At 57.7% G+C, this 22,219-nt stretch overlaps 1 protein-coding gene and 1 non-coding gene across 3 annotated transcripts in view; both read right to left on the bottom strand.

Annotated features, from left to right (window-relative positions):
• The window catches only part of LRRN2 (leucine rich repeat neuronal 2), a 61,678-nt gene that overhangs the window by 9,748 nt on the left and 29,711 nt on the right, over positions 1-22,219 (bottom strand). The window lies entirely within an intron of this gene.
• Positions 10,433-10,517, bottom strand: TRNAR-UCG. The gene has a single exon. It is a non-coding gene; the product is annotated as a tRNA-Arg (tRNA).

Consider the following 22,219-nt stretch of genomic DNA (forward strand, 5'->3'; position numbering starts at 1 on the left):
TGCTTCACAGACCAGAAGGCTCCGGCTCGGAGCTGGGGGGTCAGACCAAGGGCCCGCAGCTAGAGTGCGGAAAGCCCGGCCTGGAACCCAGGGTGTCACTCGCCGGCCCTTTCTATTTCCACGGCTCTGGTGCCACAAGCTGACATCTGAGAGTGCGGTGGTGGGGGCCCGGGGAGCAGGGAGGGAAGCGGTAAGGTATCTCCTGGGGAGAGGAGGAGGGTTCCCTCCTCCACCGCTCCCCTACCTGCCTCTGCGATGTGAGGAGTCAGCGTTCAGTAAAATCCCCTCCTCGCCCTGGAGGACAGGGCCTTGTCCCAAGCAGAAGTCCCGGCCGGCCTGGGCAGAGGGTGCTAGAGTTCTGGGGTCCGGAGGGCGCCAGGAGGTAGGGCACAGCCACCGCTGTCTGGGGGCACTGCACGCAGGAGGCTGTGGGCGGGGGGCAGCGCCAGACGAGTCTGCTCCCCCCCCCCCCCGCCGGCTGCCAGGTCCTGCCGATCATCTGCCCACCCGCAGGTAGCCGGTCTGGACCCCTCTCCCCCTGTCCCGGCTCCCAGCCTCCCTCCATCATGAGCCGGCTGGTTGTCGGCCTGTCTCTCCCACCAGGACCGTGAGCCCCTCAGGAGAAGGAACTGTGCTCGAGTCGCCGGTCCCTCCCACGGTCTGGCACACAGTAGGAGCTCAGGAAGCATCTGTGGAAGGACAGCGAGCGGGAGGGCAGGAGGGAAAGGAAGGCGAGGAAGGGCAGGTGGGGCAGAGCTTGCTTCCCAGCTCCCGGAGACCAGGCAAGTCAGAGTCTGGGCTCAGGCCCTTCTGCCTCCTTTCTTGCCACCCGCAAGGAGACCACACTCCCTCCCAGGGCCCGTCTCCCTTAGGTTTGCACCCCTGCCCCTGGCTTGGGCCTTCCCTTGGGGGGGGGGGGGAGAACGCACTGCTCTCTGACTCAGGCTTCTGCCTCTGGATTCGACCTGCTCCTACGATGGTCTTCACCCTTCTAGAGCTCTCCAGGCTCCTCCTCGGGAAGTCCCACAGACTCCATCAAATCCCGTGAGAGCTCGGGTTAGAGGTGCAGGGGTAGGCGCTAGAGGCAGCTCTGCGCCTGAGTCCTGGCGCTGGCTGTGTGACCTCGTGCGTCGTCACTCGGGTTCTCCCTCTGGACATGGAGCGGTAGCCTAGCTCATGGGGGAACCTGAGAAAGATGATGTCTGTAAAGCGCCCGGTGTTGAGTAGCGCCCCCTTCTTTCTTTCTTTGAGGCCCGGTCCCTGGCTTCTAGACCACCTTTGCACCAAGCCAGCACCGGACTGCCCCCGTCAGTGGTCGTGTGGCCTCGAAGGCAGGCACCTTCTCCTAGGGACCCTACCACCGCGGGCTGCCGGTCCCTCCTTATGCAGCCAGCTACCCTCCAACTGTGGTCCTGTTTCTAGCCTCCAGGCCAGTCGCGGAACTCAGCTCATTTAGAGGTCACTGATGTCTGACACAACTCGCACTCAGGAAACAAGGCGGCTCCTCCTGGCTTAGGTGAGCAGTGCCTCTGTTTCCCCCAGGTGCTCCCTGGAAGCCGGGAGAGGGCCCCTCCTGCAAGCAGAGTTTAGATGTTTCAGCCCGAAACATTCCACACCGGCCACAGTCCCAAGTCGGGGGCGGGGGGCAGCCAAGCCCGGCTGCTGACCCACAAGCCTCTCCAGCCTCCCGCCCTGGAGCTCCCCTTGGCCCTCCTACGATCAAGTGGGCATGGTGGGAAGACCCTGCACAGTTCTGGAAAGGCTCCCTCCCACAGCCAGTGTCCCAGGACGTCTCTTCAAACATAGTAGGTTCCTGGGAGCCAGGCGCAAGGGCAGGGGGAAGAGCGGGAAGATTTCAGAGAGAGGCAAGCAATGCTCTTTCCTGCCCCTGGGCCTTTGCACGTGCAGGGTCTTTGCCCAGAAGGCCCGTTCGTCACTCACGCACCTTGGGCCTTCCTTCCCATCCCCGAGGTCTTCCCTGACCGCGGCCTCTCCTACAAATTAATCCATCCCTCGCTCCCCCCGCCATCCTCTGAGAACCCACGCCCAATACGATGTTCGATGTTCGTCCCTTCCCTCGGATTTCGAGCTGTCCCAGCACGGCGCTGTGGCTTTGCGGCCCTGGAAGGAACGGAGGGAGGCAGCGCCGTCTGATGTGAATGGGGAGCTAGTTGAGGAGGTTTCTCTCTCCATAGTGTTGGGGTGCGGACGGAGGGAACCCCAGGGCACGCTGGGGGGGGGGGTCAGGGGAGATGCCTGGCCGGGGGAGGGCCTGGGGCCCCGGGGCGGCTGAGGAGAAAGGCAGGCAGAGCGAATGGGGAGCAGACCAGTTAAACGAGGAGAAAGGCCAAACCCCTTCTAACGGAAAAGGAAAATGAAATCAGAATGAAAATTGATGAGGCGGAGAGAAAAGGAGGCCCGTTTCATCAGCAGGTTTGCCAGACGAAGCTCGGAGATAAATCACGCGGCGGAAGGAGCCCCGGTGCCCGGCGGGCCTCGCTGCCTTCTCCCTCTGTCAGCTGTCTCAGGCAGCCTGGGAGATATATGGCTGCAGCTGAGGCCCCAGTGGAGGCGGTTTCCTCCCCGAACTGCAGCGAGGACGGCCTGTCAGTCCTCGCCACCCCCTCCGGGCCTGCCCTGACCATCCCTTCGCCGGGTCCCCCTCCCCGGTGCCACCGGCCTGGCCCTCAGCAGCTCACGGCGGGCCTGCGAAGAGCACTTCTCGGAAGCTCCGTCCAACCTTCCGCACCCCTCACCCAGCTTCTCGAAGGCCCAGAGGGGGAAGCGGAGGCCAGGCATGGGAGCCGGTGGTAGACGACACAGGACAGGACAGGGCTGGGTTCCAGTCTCGGCCTGGGGACAGACCTGGGGTTATGCCCCCTTACTTCTCTCTTCCCTCTTACTTCTCGGGCTCCTCCCCGTGAAATGAGGCAGCTGGGCTGGAGCAGCGGCTCTAAAACCGCGGTCCCCGGACCAGCCATGGCAGCATCACTTGCGATGCAGGTGACCCCACCCCGAGAATGGCTCCAGAGTCACGAGCTCAGGGAGTGGGGCCTCGTAACCCAGCGATGAGCAAGCCCTCCGCCGGGTGATTCTGATGGATGCTCCTGTTGGAGAATCCCTGGGCGAGATCATCTCGAAGGTCCCTCCAGCTGAGATCAGGACTCCATACACAGGAACGGTGCGGGCTGGGAACGCTCAGCTACGGCCATGACGATGCTGAGCTTATCACTGTGCTGACGGTTAGGACCGCGGTATTCCAGACCCCCTCACCCCTTCTGTCCTGGCGACAGGGGAACTCTTTACCCAATGAGCATTAATAGAGCCCCGACTGTATGTTGGCACTGGGAAGGGTTCAGGATGCAAGGGCAGGCAGAGGGTCACAGATTAAAAAAAAAAACACCCAATCTACTAAAGCATGATAAAAGTGGTCATGGAAGTATATACCGAGCGCAGCAGGGGCATAGCCTAGAGGAGAGAACATGTCGGAGGCCTGATGTGAGTGTGCACCGAAATGACAGGGGTTACGAGTCCCTTCACCGATGTGAGAGGGTAGGTACGTCGCTCAAGAACATCCAGCTGGTGGTGACAGGACTCAGACGAGGTTCCGGCTGGTGCCAAAGCCTAAACGCTTCTCTAAAACCTGTGCTCTGAACCCCGACCTCACATCCTCCTCCTCCTCCTCCTCTACCTGTCCCTGCCCAGTTCAGCTAGGGCTCAGAATGGAATGGGATTTCCAGTGACTTCTCATTCAACTTCCCCTGGCCTGAGCCAACGTTATCAGAAAGAAACCGGCCCCTGGCCTATGCTGAGCAGCTGTCCTTCAAGGGAAGGCCCTTTCCAATCGGGCACAGGCACCCTCTCCTCCAGGCCTGTTCGTGCCTTCTGAGCCCAGTGCACCTGCTAGGGGACCGAGGGCTCCCAGACGCCCCCAGAGCCCAGTGGATGGAAACGCTTCCATCTGTGATCGATAACAGGCATAATTCAGTGACTGCGGCAAGTACAAAGGAGTGTAGGTTAAATCAATATTTAGAAGCTTCAAAATTAAACTAATTAAGAACAAGTCTTAGTGATTTTTGCTGTCTGGGAATAAAAAAGATAAAAAGCCCACCTATATTTCATGATTCTGCCTTAGTAACTTGTAATGATTTGGGAAGAGCAGAAGACGAACAATGCTCCCGGCCAGCCCCACTTTCTCCACTGCAGGGGAGGGGAGCCCCTTGTCCTCGGGGGAGCATGGGGAAGAGGGGGTGGGGTGGGGTGGAGCATAGGAGGCCAAGAGCATTCTATAGAAGGCCACTGGCTTGGGACAAGGGCCATTGCGGGTTGAACTGTGGCCCCCAAAAAGTATATTTAAGTCCTAATACCCAGTACCCGTGAAGGTGACCTTAATCTGGAAATAGGGTCTTTGCAGGTGTAATCAAGTTAAGATTATACAAGGTAAGGTCATACTGGATTAGGGTGGGCCCTTCTCCAATGTCTGGTGTCCGTGTAAGAGGAGGGGAGTTTGGACACTAAGAGGCACAGGGACAATTCCACATGATGACGCAGACAAGGACTGAAGCCCGGCAGCTACAAGCCGAGGACCTCCAACGACAGCCAGCAGGCACCGAGAGCCAGGAGTGCTCCCCGAGGGGTTTCGGAGGGAGCACGGCCCTGCCGCACCTTGATTCCAGACTTCAGGCCTCCGGAACGGAGGCGATAAATTTCTATTGTTTTTAAGCCACCCAGTTTGTGATACTTCGAGATGGTAGTCCCAGCAAACTGATACAGGGCTCTTGGATTCTAGTTCCCGCTCTGACATTTACTAACCATGCAAGCTTGGCTTCACCTCTATGAGCCCCCGCTTTCTCCTCTGCCAAATAGGGGTAAGACCAGTACCTTCTGTCTTTTGTGCAGAGATGCGGTGCGGATGAGATGAACACATGAGTGTGAAAGGCACGCTCTGAGCCGCCGGGGCTAACACAAACGTCACCTAGGCTCGGCGGCGGCAGGAAGATTCTGGGAAGGGGCTCAGGAGTCCCTAGCAGCTCGCTGGCCTGGTCAAAAACCCGAGTCAGATCCCAGGTGTGAGAGGTCTGCATCGGTAGAGATATTAGATGCACGAGGGGTATTTTTATTGTCATTCTCAACACTATTTTATTTGCTGCCCACTTGGCCCTGGTTTTCTCATCTGTAAGATGAGAAAGGGTTGGACAACGTTATTTTATAGGCGTTTTTCAGGCAAATATATACTCGTTAATGTATATATTTTAAAAGGGCAGTGTCTCTTGAGAGCCCAACCTCATTCTCAGCCTTGAAAATCTCTCTGAAACCCAGTAGCCCGGGACAGCTCAGAGACGTGCTGGCTAAGGGCCGTAGCGGGAGATCAGGAGTGTTCTGGGGCTTTCTGCCCTCTGCCCTTCCCGCCTGGGTCAAGGGAGAGGCACCCAGAGCGGTTTTCCTCTGTCTTCCCTCGAGCGTACCGGGCAGGAAAGGAACGGGAAACCATGGAGGCGGCAAACAAAATCTCTATCGATCATGAGATGGCTGGCATCCCAACCGGGCTGGCTCCCAGGACTGTTCATCTTAAATAAACGTTCCTAATGACCCACTGGTACTTCATACCAGAGCTGTGTCTTGTTAAAGTGCAGCAGGACAGGGCGGTCGAGTGTGGAGCTGCTGTCGCTCTGTCGGGGCCTCTTCCAGGTCTCTGGCGGGGGGGGGGGGGGGGGACGGATAAGGTTCGCAGGTAGCTTCTCTGAATCTTGGAAGGAGCTGCCCCTTGCGGCAGCAGGGTCCTCAAACGGGGGGACCAACCTTCTGGTCACGTGACGAGCGACATTCTTCTCAGACAGTATTAGCGTGGGGAATGCGCGTCTGCCTGCACACCGCCCTCACAGCACAGGTGACCAGCAGCATCACCATGAGGACGGTCACCACCGCGTCATCATGACGGTTCCCCACCTGCAGCCTACCCTCTCCGCCAGTATCACCAGCCTCACCCTTGCCACACTCGCTGCCATCCCCGCACACCATCGCCTCCTCCGTCCGCTGCCACGTCGGAAGTGCCCCATTCGTCACGTGGAAACCTGCACGCTTTCGTCACTGTCACATGTACAGAATCTGAAACGGGTGTGGCCTTCGCCACTGGAAATACACATCAGACGGTGAGACGCCCGTGATCCTAACACAAGAAGGATTGGAGTCACATGCACACACAGGTGCCCCCCCAAAGCAGCACGAATATGGTTGTACGAGGTACACACGGAGAGCACCAGGGGAAGGGAATCCGCAGGGGACAGGCCAAGGTGCAGCCAGGAGACCTGCACGTTCTGCTTGGGGGAACTAAAAAGGACAACCCTTTGCGTCTTATTATCCCTGGGATTTTCAACTCTGGCTGCACCCCACAGAACCATAGAGGGATCCTTTAAAATATTCTGATACCTACATGTAACTCCAGGCCAATGAAATCGGTCACTGGTAGTGCCATGCAGCCATGGTATTAAAAAAAAAAAACCTCTCGGGGCGCCTGGGTGACTCAGTCGGTTGAGTGTCCGACTTCAGTTCAAGATCTCGCGGTTCAGAAGTTCAAGCCCCGCGTCGGGCTCTGTGCCGACAGCTCAGAGCCTGGAGCCCGCTTCAGATTCTGTGTCTCCCTCCCTCTTTCTCTGCCCTTCGCCTGCTCACGCTCTGTCTCTGCCTCTCAAAAGTAAAATGTTAAAAAGAACTCTCCAGGATTTCTCTATACGTAAATCATACATCGAAAGAAAAAAAAATGCCGTAGAACAGGATTGAACTCCATTGTCATTGATACTGAAGTATTTAGGAAAAAGGGTACTGACGTCTGCAATTTACTTTGAAATGCACCAAAAATGAGATGGCTGGATAGGGAGAGGGAGGTGAGAGCAAGTCTAGGAAAAGGCTAAGGGTAGAATCCAGGTGGTGGGTATATGGTTGTTTGCTGTGAAATTCCTTCAACTTTGCTGGATATTTCAAATTTTTCGTAATAAAATATTGGGGAAAAAAATCCCCAAGTGGTTTAAGTGTGAAGCCATGACTGAGAACCACTGCATCTGACGGAATAATCCATAAGCAGGGATGTTTCTCTCTCCTCCACCCTCCTCGTGTGAAAGAACATAATCCCCGCCCCGTGCCCACGCCCCCCCAACCCTGCCAGCCCCTCCGGTTCTCATCAAACCAATCAGGCTCTCGCCCAGCGCTTCTCCATCCTTCTTAGGTCATGAAACACACAGCAAAGTGTGTTTGTATAGTGCACCGGGGGAGACGGAGGAGGCCACTTGCAGCAGGAGCGAGCGGCTGGGGAGAGGCCAGGCTGCCCCCCGGGCCTCCCAGGGCTTGCCTGGGACCCACCGTGGCCCTGCCGGCTGGCTCTGCTCTGCTCAAATGCCCCTGAGTGTCCCCTTTGTGAAGCCCTGGCTCAGCATTCTTAGCAAGGATTCAGTGCTTTCCCAGGAAAACCAGACCAGAGTCTATTGCAGTGCGTGTGTGTGTGTGTATGTGTGTGTGTGGTGGGGAGGACACCGCGGGCAGGGCTGACCCCGCGCCTCATCTGTACGCTCCTCCACGGCCCCGCTGGCCCTGTGTGTGTGTGTGTGTGTGCGAGGGGAGGGGGGGGCGAGTGCCATGGCAACACCGTGCCCTTTAAACACGGGAGTTTGTGCTGCCGTCGCAAAGCAGCATTAGGCAATTTAATTAAGGAGCTGGCAGCAGACAAACTTTGTGAGTTAAAGGCATTTTATTAAATCCCATTGTATTATGCAGCTCAGATCCCCCAGGAGCTGCAGAGCTGGGGGAGGCAGAGAATTTGCTGGGGTTTTCTTTTCTCTTCTCTGCTTTTTCTGGCCTCCCTTCTGCTTCATGAAAGCATTCACTGAGCGTAGGGGGACCCCGGCTGTGACTGCCACTCCCCCCAGCTTGGGCCTGGGCCTAGGTCTGCAGGCAGCAGTCTGGGGACCATGATCAGCAGCTCTGACCCTGTGTGTCGCCTTTCGGAGAGCACCTCGGGGCCGGGCCTCGGGCCCTGGCTTCAGGATCCACACAGCACACGCCTCACGCTGCGGACACCAGCTCTGTGCTTCCCGGGCATTATCTCAGTGAATCCTCCCACACCCTTGGAGTAGGAACTGCCGGCATTCCCATTTTATACCCAGGGAAACTGAGGCTTACGGACGCTAAGCAGCTTGCCCAAGATCTTGTGAGTAGAATACGTGATGGACAAGCACAGCCAGATAGGCTGACTGCAGAGGCCAGGGTCCGAAACATGACCCCAGATACCTCTCAAGGCTGGGGGTTGTCCTCTCCTATGTCAACCTAAAGGGTGGGTTCCACTCCAGCCACCCCGCCAGGAAAACAATCCCAGGGTAAAGCTGGGTGGGAGTGGTGGTGCCAGGACCCTGGCCTCCTAACCCCAGTAGGTCCAGAATGTGCGAAGGTGTCTCACGAAAGGCTACCCCCGGGCCCCGGGAACCTGCTGACGTGCCCAGGGGGTCAGATCACTCTTCCCGGCCGCCCATCTCTGTCTAGGACCAAAGGTCAGGAAACCAGACGAACTACCCGAGGATGCTGCGGCTGGTTGTGGAGAAGAACTTTCTGGGCAAGAGACAGGTGGAAACGTAACAGGCGTGACCTGCCAAGAACGGCAGGACACCCGATCTGCCCTTAGTGGAGCAGGGCTTGGGGCCTGCTTGTGGGGGCCTGCCACCAGGCTCCTGCTCCCAGGCCTGGGGGAGGTTCTCTGGAATTCTGTGAGCCCACGGAAGGATCCCATCCTGACAGCGCCCTCCTCTGGCGGGCCTCCTCAGCTCCTCACTTATGGGAGTCCCTCTCGTGTGAGCAAGCATGGGGAGTCCAGCATGACCCCAAGCCGCTCAGGAGAGGCCCACTGCCTTCCAGGGCTCCAGTAGGCCCCTGGGCCACTGGGGCCTCCTCAGCCTCCCCAAGTGGTCAGCCGGGCTGAGGGGGAGAGCCCGGGCTCAGGAGCGGTGCCAGCAAGGGGCGAATCGTCTCTCCCCGTGCAAACATTTCCTGAGTCCCGCCCTGCGCACGGCACCGCAGAGATGATACCACAGGGTGCCTGACCTCCAGACCTGTGCTCTCTCCTGGGCTCAGTCTTCTCAGCTCTAAAACGGGGACAATGACATATGCCTTGTGTAGCTAAAACAGATGCAAAAAAAAAAAACCCCACAAAAAAACGAGCTAAGTTCATTAAGGCTGCCAGGGACTTTTGCCCCTCGCTATCTCTTAATCCTCATAGTAACTAACTACCATGCCCACAATGCAGATGCCGAAACTGAGGTTAAAAGAAATTAAGCCTCTTTCCCAAGGTCATACAGCTAGGGAAGGGCAACAACCAGTGCTCTTAGCCATGTGTATCTAGCTAAAACTCGAACACGTACGTGTGTGTGTGTATGTGCATTTGCACGTACGTATTATATGATTATATATGTTAGTAGCAGCTTTGAGATACAATCCATACACCATAAATTCACAATCACATTATATCTGACAAGTAAATTTAATAGCCGGATTTGCCACCAAGCTTAAAGATGTGTTATTGTCTGATAGATAGGAAGACGGGCTTTGTGAATGTGGGGTGTCTCATCTTGGAAGGGGCCCTCAGGAGCTGCAGCGAATCACGCTGGTCCCTGGAGGTGGCTGTGAGGCTTGTGTCCCCTCCCCCTGCCCCACCTCTTTTCTCGGCTCTCCCATCTCTGCCCCTCCTCCACCCTTGCTCTCCATCCATCACCATCCTCTCCCTGCCCCTGCCAGACCCTCAGTTTTCCACCCAGCTCTGGGGTCTCCCCTCCCTGTCCCTCACTGTCTCGCTCTACCCAGCAGAGACTGAGCCACGGGTTGCAGGAGCTATCCCAGGCGACACCCCCCCTTTTTTTTTTTAATCAATTTATTTTGAGAGACAGACAGCATGAGTGGAGGAGGGGTAGATAAAGAGGGAGAGAGAGAATCCCAAGCAGGCTCCGCACCGTCAGCACAGAGCCCGATGGCGGGGCTCGAACTCACAAACTGTGAGATGTGACCTGAGCCGAAACCAAGAGTTGGACACTTAACCGACCGAGCCGTGCGTGTGCCCCCCAGGGGACCCCTTTGGGAAGTCCCTGGAAAGGTGGCCATGTGTGTGGGGTTCTCCCCGGTGGTGGACACAGCTGGCTGCATGGGAGAAACCAAAGGGCCAATGCAAGGGACCCCAGTCCCAAACTGCCACCAAGTCGGCCAGGGAAAAATCAGCCTCTGAAGGGTCTGGCAGTAGGAGATCCAGTCTGGGTAGAAGTTCAGAGATTCTTCTTCTTCTTTTTTTTAATCTTTATGTATTTTTGAGAGAGAGAGAGAGAGAGAAACAGAACGTGAGCAGGGGAGGGGAGAGAGGGAGACACAGAATCCAAAGCAGGCTCCAGGCTCTGAGCTGTCAGCACAGAGCCTGACGCGGGGCTCGAACCCACGGACCGCGAGATCACGACCTGAGCCGAAGTCAGACGCCCAACCGACTGAGCCACCCAGGCTCCCCTAGAGGTTCTAATCCCAGCCCCACCATGCACCAACTTTGGGACAATCTCGCTGAGCCCTGTTTCTTCTCCTCTGTCACATGGCGACAAGAATGTCTGCCTTGAATTTCAATACGAACCATTTATTGAATGCTTACCGTGTGCGGGGCCTTTTACAAAGCTTCCTTCTTACTTAGTCCACACAACCAGCCCGTAAGGGAAATGGGGGCTCAGAGAAGGTAAGCAACCTGCCCAAGATCACACAGCTAGTACATGTGGAGGCCGTGATTCAAGTCCAGCACTGTGTGAGGCTCAGCCCTCAACTGCCAGGCTGCGAGGGAGCCTACGGAATGACGCGCGCGCAAGTGCCTGTCCGCAGAAATCTCCAGAACGCCGAAAGCAAGAGTCTTCCCGCGGACCTTCACGTGGCTCTGCTACGTGTAGCTTTCCGAGTTTTCTTCCGGTGAGGAGGTAAGAACAAGAGTTCCGGGGGCTACGTGCCCTTCCCTGTGCTGGAGCACTGTGTGTGTGTGCGCGCGCATGTGTGAGCACGTGCACGAGGTGCGTGTGTACTGGGGGAGGTGGCGGGCAGGGAGGCGGGTGCCCGGCTAGGTGAACCCGCTTGGCGGGGTGGCAGGGGAGGATCCGGAGGCTGTGCTTTGCCAGGGCTCGCTCCCCTGGGCACAAGGCCTAGGTGTTGGCAACTTGTTTCCACAGCCATTTCCCCAGGGGATGGACAGGGGCGCATGCTCCTCTGTACTAATGATAAAAATAATAATTAACACAGCTATAGCTTACGTTTCTCCAGAGCCTCTCTCCCCAGACCTCAGAACTCTGGGCAAGCGGCAAATCTGGCTTTATAGCCACACCCCAGGGCCCGGAAGCCTCAGTATTGCCCACAGTGTCTGACTCCTCCAGCTGGGAGGCCGGGGCAGGTGCACACGAGACTGCCCTGCCCCATGAGTGCCATGGCAGGGCTGGGGAATGATCTGGGGCCGCCTCTCTGCTGCGTCCCCTCACGTTCTGGGATCACCTTGTGCCCAGGAGCAGCAGAGAAGGGGAAGGGAGGGAGCAAGGTGTCAGCCGTCTTTGCCCGACTTCTAAAAGCTCCCCCATCAACCCCGGGGCTCCCTCCCCCCCAGCCAACTCTGCCTTGGGGAGGAGTGCCTCCCTGCACCTGCCGCCAGCCAGGACACGTCCGGTAGGTCTGCCCCCTGCAGAGGACGGCTGATGGCTTTCTCTGGTCCCAGCCAGGAGTCATTACGCACCAAATGTCTAGTTTAAACAGGTGATGAGGCAGCTTTAAGAGCGCACGTGTTTCCAGCCAGGGAGGGACAGGAGCTCCCAGGGGCGGCCGGGGCGGCGGCGGGACCCTGCGGGAGCGGGCTTTTCTCCAAAGCATTTTTCAGTGAGTTCAGTGCAAGGCGGAGCTCCCAGGATTCTGAGGGCCGGCATCCTGAGTGGCGGGGAGCCTGACCGATTTTCAGATGGGGGCCCACCACGGATGGCCCAGGCAGGCCGTGTGCTCCCTGACGGATGCAAAGACCCTCAAGCGATCCAAATACGCAGAGAAGCCAGAGCGCTCATGTGGCCACTGACTTCCACCTCCCCCCGCCACACTCACGAAAGCAGCTACTGGCCCTGAGTTCCATTTCCTTTGCTTTCTCCAAACACCGCAGGACCAAGAAGGGGGTGAGTAGGGGAAACACGGTCAGGAACTATGTTTATCATGAATCTATTCCCCCAGCATCTCCAGAAAGAACGCCCACCGAGCCTCTGGAGTCCACAGATGGGCTGAAGAGCGTGGAAATGCCTCCAACTGTGTGCAGACACACGTGCGTGTGAGCGTGTGTGTGCACACGGAGAGAAGGGCACCGCCTGCTTCAGATTCTCAGCGGGGCCTGTGACCCCCAAAGCGTTCAGAAGCACTGCCCTCCTCCTTGGGCCGTTCTGAAGATGGTGGGCTGGCCAACCTTTCCACGAAAGTTACTTCATCTTTCAGAATCGGGGTGGGGGTGGGGTTGAGGCCTGGATTCCACCTGCTTGAAGACGGGGGGGCTAGGACGGGTTCGGGGGGTGCAGCCGAAGCAGAACAATGACAGAGCCTTCTGCCAGGCAGAGCGGTGGCTGCCTCTAATCCGGAAGCAGTGATGAAGTGCCTTCCCCATCACCTCATTTTTCTCATTGTGACAGCTCCATATCTACTGTTCCCTGTCACCCTAGTGACAGCCTTCTAATGATGAAGGCAGCATCAGTGTCATATAAATTCCTCCAGAACCCCAGGGGCTAAAAGGAGATCAGGTTCAGGAAGCTGGGATCCAAATGCTCTGTACAGCGGGGGGCGGAAAGAACAAAGCTTTTAGAACATGAAAGACCTGAGTTCATATCCCGACTTCAGTCTCTTTTTTTTTTATTTTAAAAAAAAATTTTTTTTTTCAACGTTTATTTATTTTTGGGACAGAGAGAGACAGAGCATGAACGGGGGAGGGGCAGAGAGAGAGGGAGACACAGAATCGGAAACAGGCTCCAGGCTCCGAGCCATCAGCCCAGAGCCTGACGCGGGGCTCGAACTCACGGACCGCGAGATCGTGACCTGGCTGAAGTCGGACGCTTAACCGCTTAACCAGGCGCCCCCCACCGCCCGACTTCAGTCTCTTACTAGCTGTGTGACCTTGAACGAATTCTTTAACCTCTCTATCAGTTTCTGTAGCTGCAAAATGGGAACGATACCTCACGGGGTTATTTTGAGGATTAAATGACGCAATACGGCCAATCTGGCACAGTGTGGGCACAGAGAAGGCGCTCGATACGGGAGTTCTCTCCTCCAGCAGGCATGGGCGGAGCCCCGCACTCTCCGTCCGTCTGCTGCGTCGCTACAGTGTCAGAGGAAAGGGCCCCCCCCCCCCCCCGGGACACGGCTGCTTGGTGGCATGTGAATGGGGATCGGAAGCCGCTTTCTCCGCACGGACCGGAATCTTCTGAGCCTTCATGGCTCGCCTGGGGCCCCTCCTCCTCCATGAAGTGTCCCTCACGGTGCTCGGTCCTGACATCCCACAGCTGCCATCTGGGCTTTCTGTCTGTATCACACACATCTTTTGTCTTGCGATGAGAGAGGTCACTGCTCCCCTCGATTGAAGGGCAGGGCCCTTGGCTACTCCAGCAGCGGCGCCCCCCCCCCCCCCCAGTCGCATCCCTGCTCACCTCTCCAGGCCCTCCCCTCCTCTTCTCTTTCCCCAAGCTGTGTAGGCACTGGCTGTTCTCTTTTGTGCTTTCAGGACTTTGAACTTGTTGTTTTGGAGTGTCCTTCCATTCTCTGCTTGGGGAGCTCTTAAACACCCCCCCGAGCGCCAGCTCAATTGTCCTCCCCTTTGTGGCGCGGTCTCGCCCTCCTCTTGCTCTCACAGCACCCACCCTAGTCCGGCGGGAGCCACGGAGTGATCCTCTGCCTCCCCAGGCCGAGCTTCTCCAGAGCACAGGCTGGGCCTGCGTCATCCTGGCTCTGCCTTCGCCTCGCACAGAGCCCCACAAGCGGTCGGTGCTCAATAAACGCGGCGGGAGGTAAACTAACAAATGATGTGCTTGCCCGCGGCTGGCAGCGGGGTCCCCCTTAACAGAAGGCTTTCTATGAAGGTGGCAGTCCCCCCTCAGGGGTGGCTCACGTGGGTCCTGCTGAAGTAGGGCCTAGCCCCATGTCCAGACTAGATGCGTGGGCGGGCGACACAGGCTGACGTGTCCATCCCGTTTGGATTCCACACGTGGCTAATCCAAGGCCTGAGGCGAGGGCGGAGGGCTCTGCCAGCCAGCCCGGAACCTGTTCCCCCTCACAGCTGCACAGGGAGAGGGAGAGGGTGGGGAGGGATGAGGAAGGGGGGTGGTGACCGCTGGTAGTGTTGGGTCTAGCTCTATGAGACTGGCATCCTTGGCCCATCTCACAGATGAGAACGCCGAGGCTCAGAAGCGGCTTCCTGGCAAAGAACCGCGCCTGAAGAGCTCAAATCGGAGCGGGCTGGTTCAGCTCCAGAGCGAGCATTCTTTTCTTTACGAGATGCTGTCTTCTGCAGAAATCATCACACAGCACCCGGAGGAAGCAGGGACGGGGAAAGGCTCACGCTGAAAAATCGTGTGAGTGTGTGCGTGTGTGCGCGCACGCATGGGGTATTTCTTCTTCACTGATGATGACGGAGACAAAGAGAATCGTCGGAGGATGGTTTGAATGGGTTGCCAAAGTGGTTTCGGACAGACATCCAACACGTCTGGATGCGGGTCAGCGCATCTCATGCTGGGGTTTCTGTTTACAAGGTAACCGTCTAGACGCTTCCGTGGCCTGTGGCTATCTTAACACAGCGGTTTCTTCCTCTAACTCAGGGACAAGCCAGGAGCCTTTATGCCACCCGTTTCTAACCCACCGTATCTGTTACTTGCACTACTTGGCCCAAGCCTCAACCCCCAAAGTGTGGGGAGGAACCGCGGGGAGGGGAGGAGGAAGCGCTCCGGAGTGAGAAAAGAGGGGGACTCCAGACGCAAGGGTGAAATGGGGCGAGGAGCCAGGAGCCGGCTGCTTGGACTGAACCAGCCCCGCCCATCAAGGACTTGAGTGGCCTTTATTTTTGATCAGAAATAGGTGATCGGAAAAACCTCGGCATTTATTTCTATGCTTTCTCGGCAGCCACAGGCAGGCTCTGGGCCAGGCTCCGGAGGGCTGGAGGAGCTGGGGCAGGGCGGGAGGGAGACGGGGAAGGGAAGGGGGACGAGACGGGCAATCACATCCGGGAAGAGGAGGCTGTCTGCAGAGGAGGCTGGGTTTCCTCCCGGGTTCACGATCCAGGTGAGAGTCACAGGCGACCCCAAGCACCTGGGTTCAGGGCCCGGCGTGCGCCTTCTACGGCTTCCCGAAGGGGCGCCACGAGGGTGGTTGGCTTGACTCCTGTCAGAGCGAGAAGAGGTGCCTGAGAGTGTGGCTTGCGGTGACTGGAAGATTCTGCCTCCGGGCGGGAAGGGAGGCTGGAGAGTGAAGGGAAAAGAAGCTTCGGCGGAGCCTAGTGTGGCAAGGTTAACGGTTTCTTTCCTTCAGGAGGGATTTCGTGCCATGTTAGATAAATAAAATACTACGCAACTGCGGAAGACGCATTCCACAGCGTATTAGATACCACCACACCGCTACTGCCTGTCAGCCGCCATCAGGGTGACTGATGACTTATCAAAGGCCACTCTGACATTTCCAAATGAGATGTTTTGATAGAGGTGTCATTCAGCGGGGCCAAAAATGCCAGATAGAACCTGAATGTAAATGAGGAACATTTGTCACCTTTGTCTCACCTATTTAAAGGTTTCTTGTCTGACAATAAGGCCTTCTCCAGGAGAGAGCTGAGGAGACAGAGGGGATGAGAGAGAGAGAGAGAGAGAGGTGGACTGGAAGATGGGCAGGTGAGAGGGAAGGGGAGAGGAGCACAACCCGGAAAGAGCCCAGAGGAAGGGAAGGGCTGCTTCCTGAGGACAGTAGGAAGTCAGGGGAGGCAGAGGCCAGAGAAGATGGCTCCGCATTTTATGCTGAGTCACCCTGTCCAATATGGTAGCCCCATATACGGCCACCCAGCATTTGACATGTGGCCAAACTGAGATGCGTTGCACATGCAAATGAACACCAGCTTGAGAAGATTTAATATGGACAAAGGCTGCGGAATATCTCATTATTAAGTTTGTTATGCTGATTAAATGTTGCAATGATAATTTGGGGGATATATTGGGCCAACTAGCATTATTAATTTTAGCTGTTACTTTTATTTTTATTTGAGAGAGAGAGAGAGAGAGAGAGGGAGCAGGGGAGAGGGGCAAAGGAGGGAGGGAGGGAGGGAGAGAGAGAATATCTTAAGCAGGCTCCATGCTTAGTTCAGAGCCTGGCTTGGGGCTGATCCCACCACCCTGGGATCATGACCTGAGCTGAAATCAAGAGCTGGACGCTCAACAGACTGAGTCACCCAGGCGCCCCTCACCTGTTACTTTTTACTCTTTATTTATTTTTGAGAGACAGAACACGAGTGAGGGAGGGGCAGAGAGAGAGGGAGACACAGAAGCCGAAGCAGGCTCCAGGCTCTGAGTTGTCAGCACAGAGCCCGACGCGGGGCTCGAACTCACGGACCGCGAGATCATGACCTGAGCTGAAGTCGGACGCTTAACCGACTGAGCCACCCCGGCGCCCCCCACCTGGGTCATTCTGAGGGGCAAGCAGCCGTAATGGCCTGAGGATGGGGGGTGCGGCATTGGTGCTCCCGTGGGTCCTAGGGTGACAAGATGTGCTTGTGCCTTAATGACAAAGACACCGCTGCTCTCTGGGCTGGGGTCTGGAACCTGTGAGGGGCTATGCTGAAGCTTCCATAGCATCCGTATGTGACATGTGACGCCTGGGGCTGTGACCAGCTGAGTGAGCCCAGGTGAAGAATTCAAAGTGCTTGGATCACAAAGTATGTCCGCAAAGGTGAGAGGGGCCTTAAAACCTTTCGCTGGGACACCACAGCATTGCCTTATCCCCGGGGCGAGAAATATCTTTCCTACAGAGATTGTCCCTGCTCCCAGCTGCCGCCCCCCAAGCAGCCCCTCCCCTCTCCTGTGGCTCCCACTCCTCAGCCAGTGCAGCGGGGGTGCAGGTCAGGATTGCCAGGGGCCACCCTGGCAGGAAGAGGGTGCTGACAGCAGCCTAGAAACGTAGGGTCAGTCGCTCCTTGAGGCCCCTGACAAGACGGGAGCAGGGAGCTGATGGTTTCTCTCTCTGCCCCTAAACTCCAGGGCCTTAAAGACAGGAGACAAGGGGCACCTGGGTGGCTCAGTCGGTTACGCGTCAGCCTTCTGCTCAGGTCATGATTTCACCGTCCGGTTCGTCAGTTCGCGCCCCGCATCGGGCTCTCAGCTGTCAGCACAGAGTCCGCTTCGGATCCTCGGTCCCCCCCGCCCCCCGCCTCTTCCCCTGCCTCTCCCACTCCTGCACTCTCTCTCTCAAATTAAATTAACTTACAAAAAAAATAAGAGCAGGCGACAAGAGCTCTGCCTGGTGGATCCAGACCAATGTTTCACAGACGGTGGTCCAGGGTCTTTCTGAGCCACGATCATCCGGCCAGAGTGCCTGTTCATCAAGAAGATTCCTGGAATCCACCCCAGTCTCCCAGAATGGGCCTCTCTGGAGGTGAAACCCAGGGGCCTGCATGCTTCCCCAGGTAGCCCTTGATAACCACAGATGGAGATCCCAGGTCTGCCCTCACCTCCCCACCCCCAGCAGGACACCCACTTCTCCACGGGGCAGGCTGCATTTCCGCGGACCCCATCGGCCGACGGGCATGAGATATCTGAGCAGAAGGGAAAGACCAGGTATGCGTTCTGAGGGGAGGGGGAGACACTCGAACACCTGGGGTCACGGCTCACGCTGCAGCAACAGGGGTTGCCGTGAGAACGTCCTGCCATGAGGAGGCAGCCATGCTGGAGGGGCTGGTTCCTGTTCTTTGGTGACAAGAGACGAGCGTCTGATGATGGGTTCTAAGCCTCCTCTGACGGGAACGGGTACTGAGGCTGTGGACCCGACCTCCCTTCCCTTGGGCCAGGCCCAGGAGAGGAGGGAGGCAGATGCGGCCTCCGTCAGAGCAGACGTGGGTGTGGGGGCAGCATAGGGAGGAAAGAGATTCCAGGCAGGCGGCCCAGCTAAAGTCACCAAAGGCCAGACAAGCAGTGGGGAAGGGAAACGGGCTGGGGGCACGCAGGGGGGAGGGAGGAGATGCTGGAGAAAATGCCAAGAGGAGGAGAATGTTGGAGAAGGGCAGCCTTCCGTCAGGAGACAGCAAGAGGGGCCCGGGCAGGACACTGACGAGGCTGTGAGCCCTCGCAGGCTGCCCTCGCTGTTAGAGGGGTCTCCACTGCAGAACTGGGCTCGTCAGGGTTAGAAGCCGGAGACACGATCCAGCCCAGCGGCCCCAGGAAGCCGAGGCCGCGAGAGGGAGAAGCCCTTCCTCTCCCACTTGCCCGTTTCGTGTACCTTCCACCGGCCCACTTGCCTCCACTGGGGTGAAGGGTGGCGCCTGAGAGGCGGTAGGGACCACCGGGGCACAGTAATGACACTCTCCTAGTCGTGGGGTCCATGGGCACCTGCCGCTTGTCCGCCGCTTTGTAAACACTTTCACCTGCAGGGAGACCTCACCACGCAGACAGCTGGTCGCCACCTTCCCCGCTTTGCAGATGAGGAACAGGAGGCTCAGGGCCTCCAGGTGACCCAGCGGTGGTGGCAGGCCGGGACCAGACACCAGCACATGGAACCGGGATGAGGTTGCGCCAGAGTCACAGAATCCAGAGGCGGAAGCTGCGGAACCCGGGGCCCTGGCTTCCAGACGGGAGAGCCCGGGGAAGGGATGTGCGCAAGGTCACATGGCAAATTGGTGGGGAAGCCGGGACAAGAGCTCAGGATTCCTGACTCCAGACTTACAAGCAGCAGCGACTCAAAGATGTGGGTGAGCTGAGGGTGGCCCCGCAGCCAGGGGCAGAAGCCAGAAGCCAGGGTTGATTCCTTTACCTGCCGCCACTCGGGATCTGGGGTCACGGACGAGCCACCCACTGAGGGTTTGGGGCCCAGGGCTGAACCACTAGACTGTGAGGTCCTACAGGGCAGGAATGGGCCTTACTTGTCTCTGTGTCCCGGCACCTAGTATGCGCCCCCCCCACTGCCCCGCCCACGGCTCCAGCAATGAACGAGTGATGCGTGAATGAATGAATCGAACCCACCTAACCAGAGCCGAGGTTACGTGGGGGGAGGGGCGCGGTAGAAGAACACAGACGAGGACTCGGGCCCTGGCATTCTTCCTTCTCTCCTGTATCTGCAGTACCCCGGGCATTACGCTGGCTGCCAAGCCTGGGGCCACAGAGGAAAGACGTGTCTGAGGGCAGAGGACACCATTCAGTAATAATAACAAAGCATGACGGACCCCCCGTGTGACCTAGCACAGGTCCCTTCCCTCTCTAGGCCTTAGCGTGTTCAGTGGGAGTTGGCGTTAGACCGACCCCCGTGACCAGCAGGTGGTGGGCCCGAGCGCCCTCTCCAGCCCCTCTACGAAGAGCAGCGGGGTGGGTGAGGAAGAACAGGGCCGGGCAGAGGCGCCCTGGCCCAGGGGAGGCAGCCAGATGCTCCTGGAAGCAGGTCCCCGGAGACTGCGCAGCCAGCGTTAACTGGCTGTGACAGAGGAGCGAGCCAGTAGTCAATTCTGTTCAATAAAACTTTGATTGCCTGGGGGCCTTGTAAACAGGCAGCTCCCCTGTGGGCCGGAGGCACTCTCTTCTTCCCTCCCTCCTGCCGGCACCTGCTTTCTCCTGCTCAGCCCAGCCACGGCCCCCGTGCCAGCCTGCAAGTGTCCCTCGGCCACTCGTGCGAGGCGGGCAGCTGAGGGTTAAATGCCCCTGGCGGGTGAGGGCCCAGGGCCACAGGGCAGTGGGAAGACTGGCTCACTTAGCCCTCATTAGTCCAAATTAAAATCAGGAGTGAGATGACAATTACAATTTGCACTGGGCTAATTGTTTTCCCTCCGAAGCTGATCGTTTTGCAGATTGGGGAAATTAATTGTTTGAAGTCCCAGGTGGATTGGCTTTGAACCCAGCGGAGGCGTAGCAGTCTCTGCCTCCTCCTGGACCGGTCCTCCACCTCTTCACCAGGCCTCAGGTGTCTGCCCTTTAGGACCCTCAGGCAGGGACACCGAGGATCTGGGGGTGCTGGGTGGGAGAAGGGGAGAATAACTCAGAAGGGCAGGGTGGGGAAGCGGCAGGTCAGAAGGTAGAGAGGAAGCCAGCCGGGCTCAGGGCTCCAGCGCAGCTGCCAGGAGGGGGCGCTCTAGCCTTCGGGCGACTCCCTGCCGGACCACCTGTGATCTGACCAGCTGAGGGGTGAGCTCTGGGAGGCCTCCTTGGACGTTGCCAGAAGTTCTCATTTCTACTGAGCATTCAGCAGCCCTTGTAACATTCAGTCATCCAACCGACACCAGTGACCTACTGCGCGCCAGGCACTGTTTAGGGACGGTTAGGGACACCGTAGTGAACAATAGAGACACGATTCTTTCCCTCGTGGAGCTTAAGATAGGGGAGGAGGATGGACAATGAATGGAGAATCAGCATGTAAGTAAATATGACATCAGATGGTGCCAAGGGCTCTGAAGGAACATGGAAAGGAGGATGGCCCTCCAAAGATGCCCACCCGAGCGAACTCAGAAGCAGATTCTCTCCAGAGCCGCCGACACCTTGATTCTGGCCTTTTGAAACCCGGAGCAGAGGGAAACCAGCCAAGCCAGCCCAGATGGGCTTCTGACCTACAGAACCGTGGACCGCCATGTGGGTGCTGTTCCAAGCGGCTAAGTGTACGGGAAGTCTGTGGCAGCAACAGAAAACGAGTCCCGTCACTCAACACGGAGTCAGGGTGGAGTGGCTTGGGGCCACTTTCCTCCGAAGGGCCAGGGAAGCCTCCTTGGGGAGGGGACACGCGGCCTGAGACCTGAATGAGGAGGAGGTGGGGCACGGTGACTAATTCATCCCTATTTCCTGGCATGAGCGCTTAAGTCCTGAATCCCCCCAAACCCCTTCTGTCCCGGGCAAGCCAAGTGATTGGTCACTGTCAGGCAGAGGGAATGGCCAGGGCCAGGGCCAAGGCTCTGGGGTGGGGGCTTCTCAGAAAGCATCCTGACCGAGGCGCTGTCGGATACACGAGCAGGCGACAGGGCTGACGGAAACTCTCGGAAAACTCTTTAGAATGGGGACTGGGTCATTCTGCCTAAGGTGCAGGGGTGGGGGTGGGGGGTGGGGATGGGAGGGGTGAGAACTCTTGGCACCTCCTTCCTCCCAAATGTAGGGCTTACTCATTACCTCCGACTCCCCTACCCCAGCCCGGGGCTGCTTCCTCTCTCCCCTGCTCTGTCCCCCTTCCCCAGGTGTCCCCTGCGGGTGCCCAGGTGTCTCCACGGTGCGAGGGTACCAGGTGCCGCAGCTGCCTTCCCGGAGGGCTGTGGGCACACTGCCAGCAGCACACAGCAGGGGGAATTATTCCGGGCGTCTTTAATTAGGGAGACGATAGGAAGCTGGGAAGGAGGGAAGACGGAAGTCGCGGATGCTTCACGCCCTGTCCAAACGGCTCCTGGGAGCCTGAGACTGGCCCGAGAGGCAGAGGGACAGGGCAAAGCAGTGATGGGCAGCGGGCCCCTTGTGCCCTCCGCTCCTCCTCTGCATGAACCCCCCCTCCCCTCCCAGTTCAGCAGGGCACCTCCACACACCGGAGGCAGGCAGGAAACAGCCGTTTAGGCCCTAAGCAAAGAGCCAGGCTTGTGCGGTAGAAGGACAAAGAAGGCCCAGAGTTAAAAATGTTGGCTCTTTGTCTGCTTAGCGGGGTGATGTCTGGCCAGTTAACTGCTCTGGGTCTCGGTTTTCTCTTCTGTACAATTAGAGTAATAATACCTACTTTACGGGGTGGTTGTTGTAAAGATCAGAGATGTCCAAAAGTGCCCCACGTGGAGTAGGTGCTGGATGCGTGGTCCTTATTTCGATGATGAGCGCTGAACCTCCTCTCCCAAATCCCAGCCCCCTGGATCCACCAGTTCCCAAGTCAACGTGCCCAAGGGTCACCTGGAGCGCTTGTTCACATGCAAATACCCGTCCCAGTCCTCTGGCCCCTGAGCCCAGAAACCTGCCGATGGAACCGTGACCAGTTCCGAAGCAGG

This window comes from Prionailurus bengalensis, chromosome E4, assembly GCF_016509475.1.
Source record: "Prionailurus bengalensis isolate Pbe53 chromosome E4, Fcat_Pben_1.1_paternal_pri, whole genome shotgun sequence".
NCBI classification, from domain to species: Eukaryota; Metazoa; Chordata; class Mammalia; order Carnivora; family Felidae; genus Prionailurus; species Prionailurus bengalensis.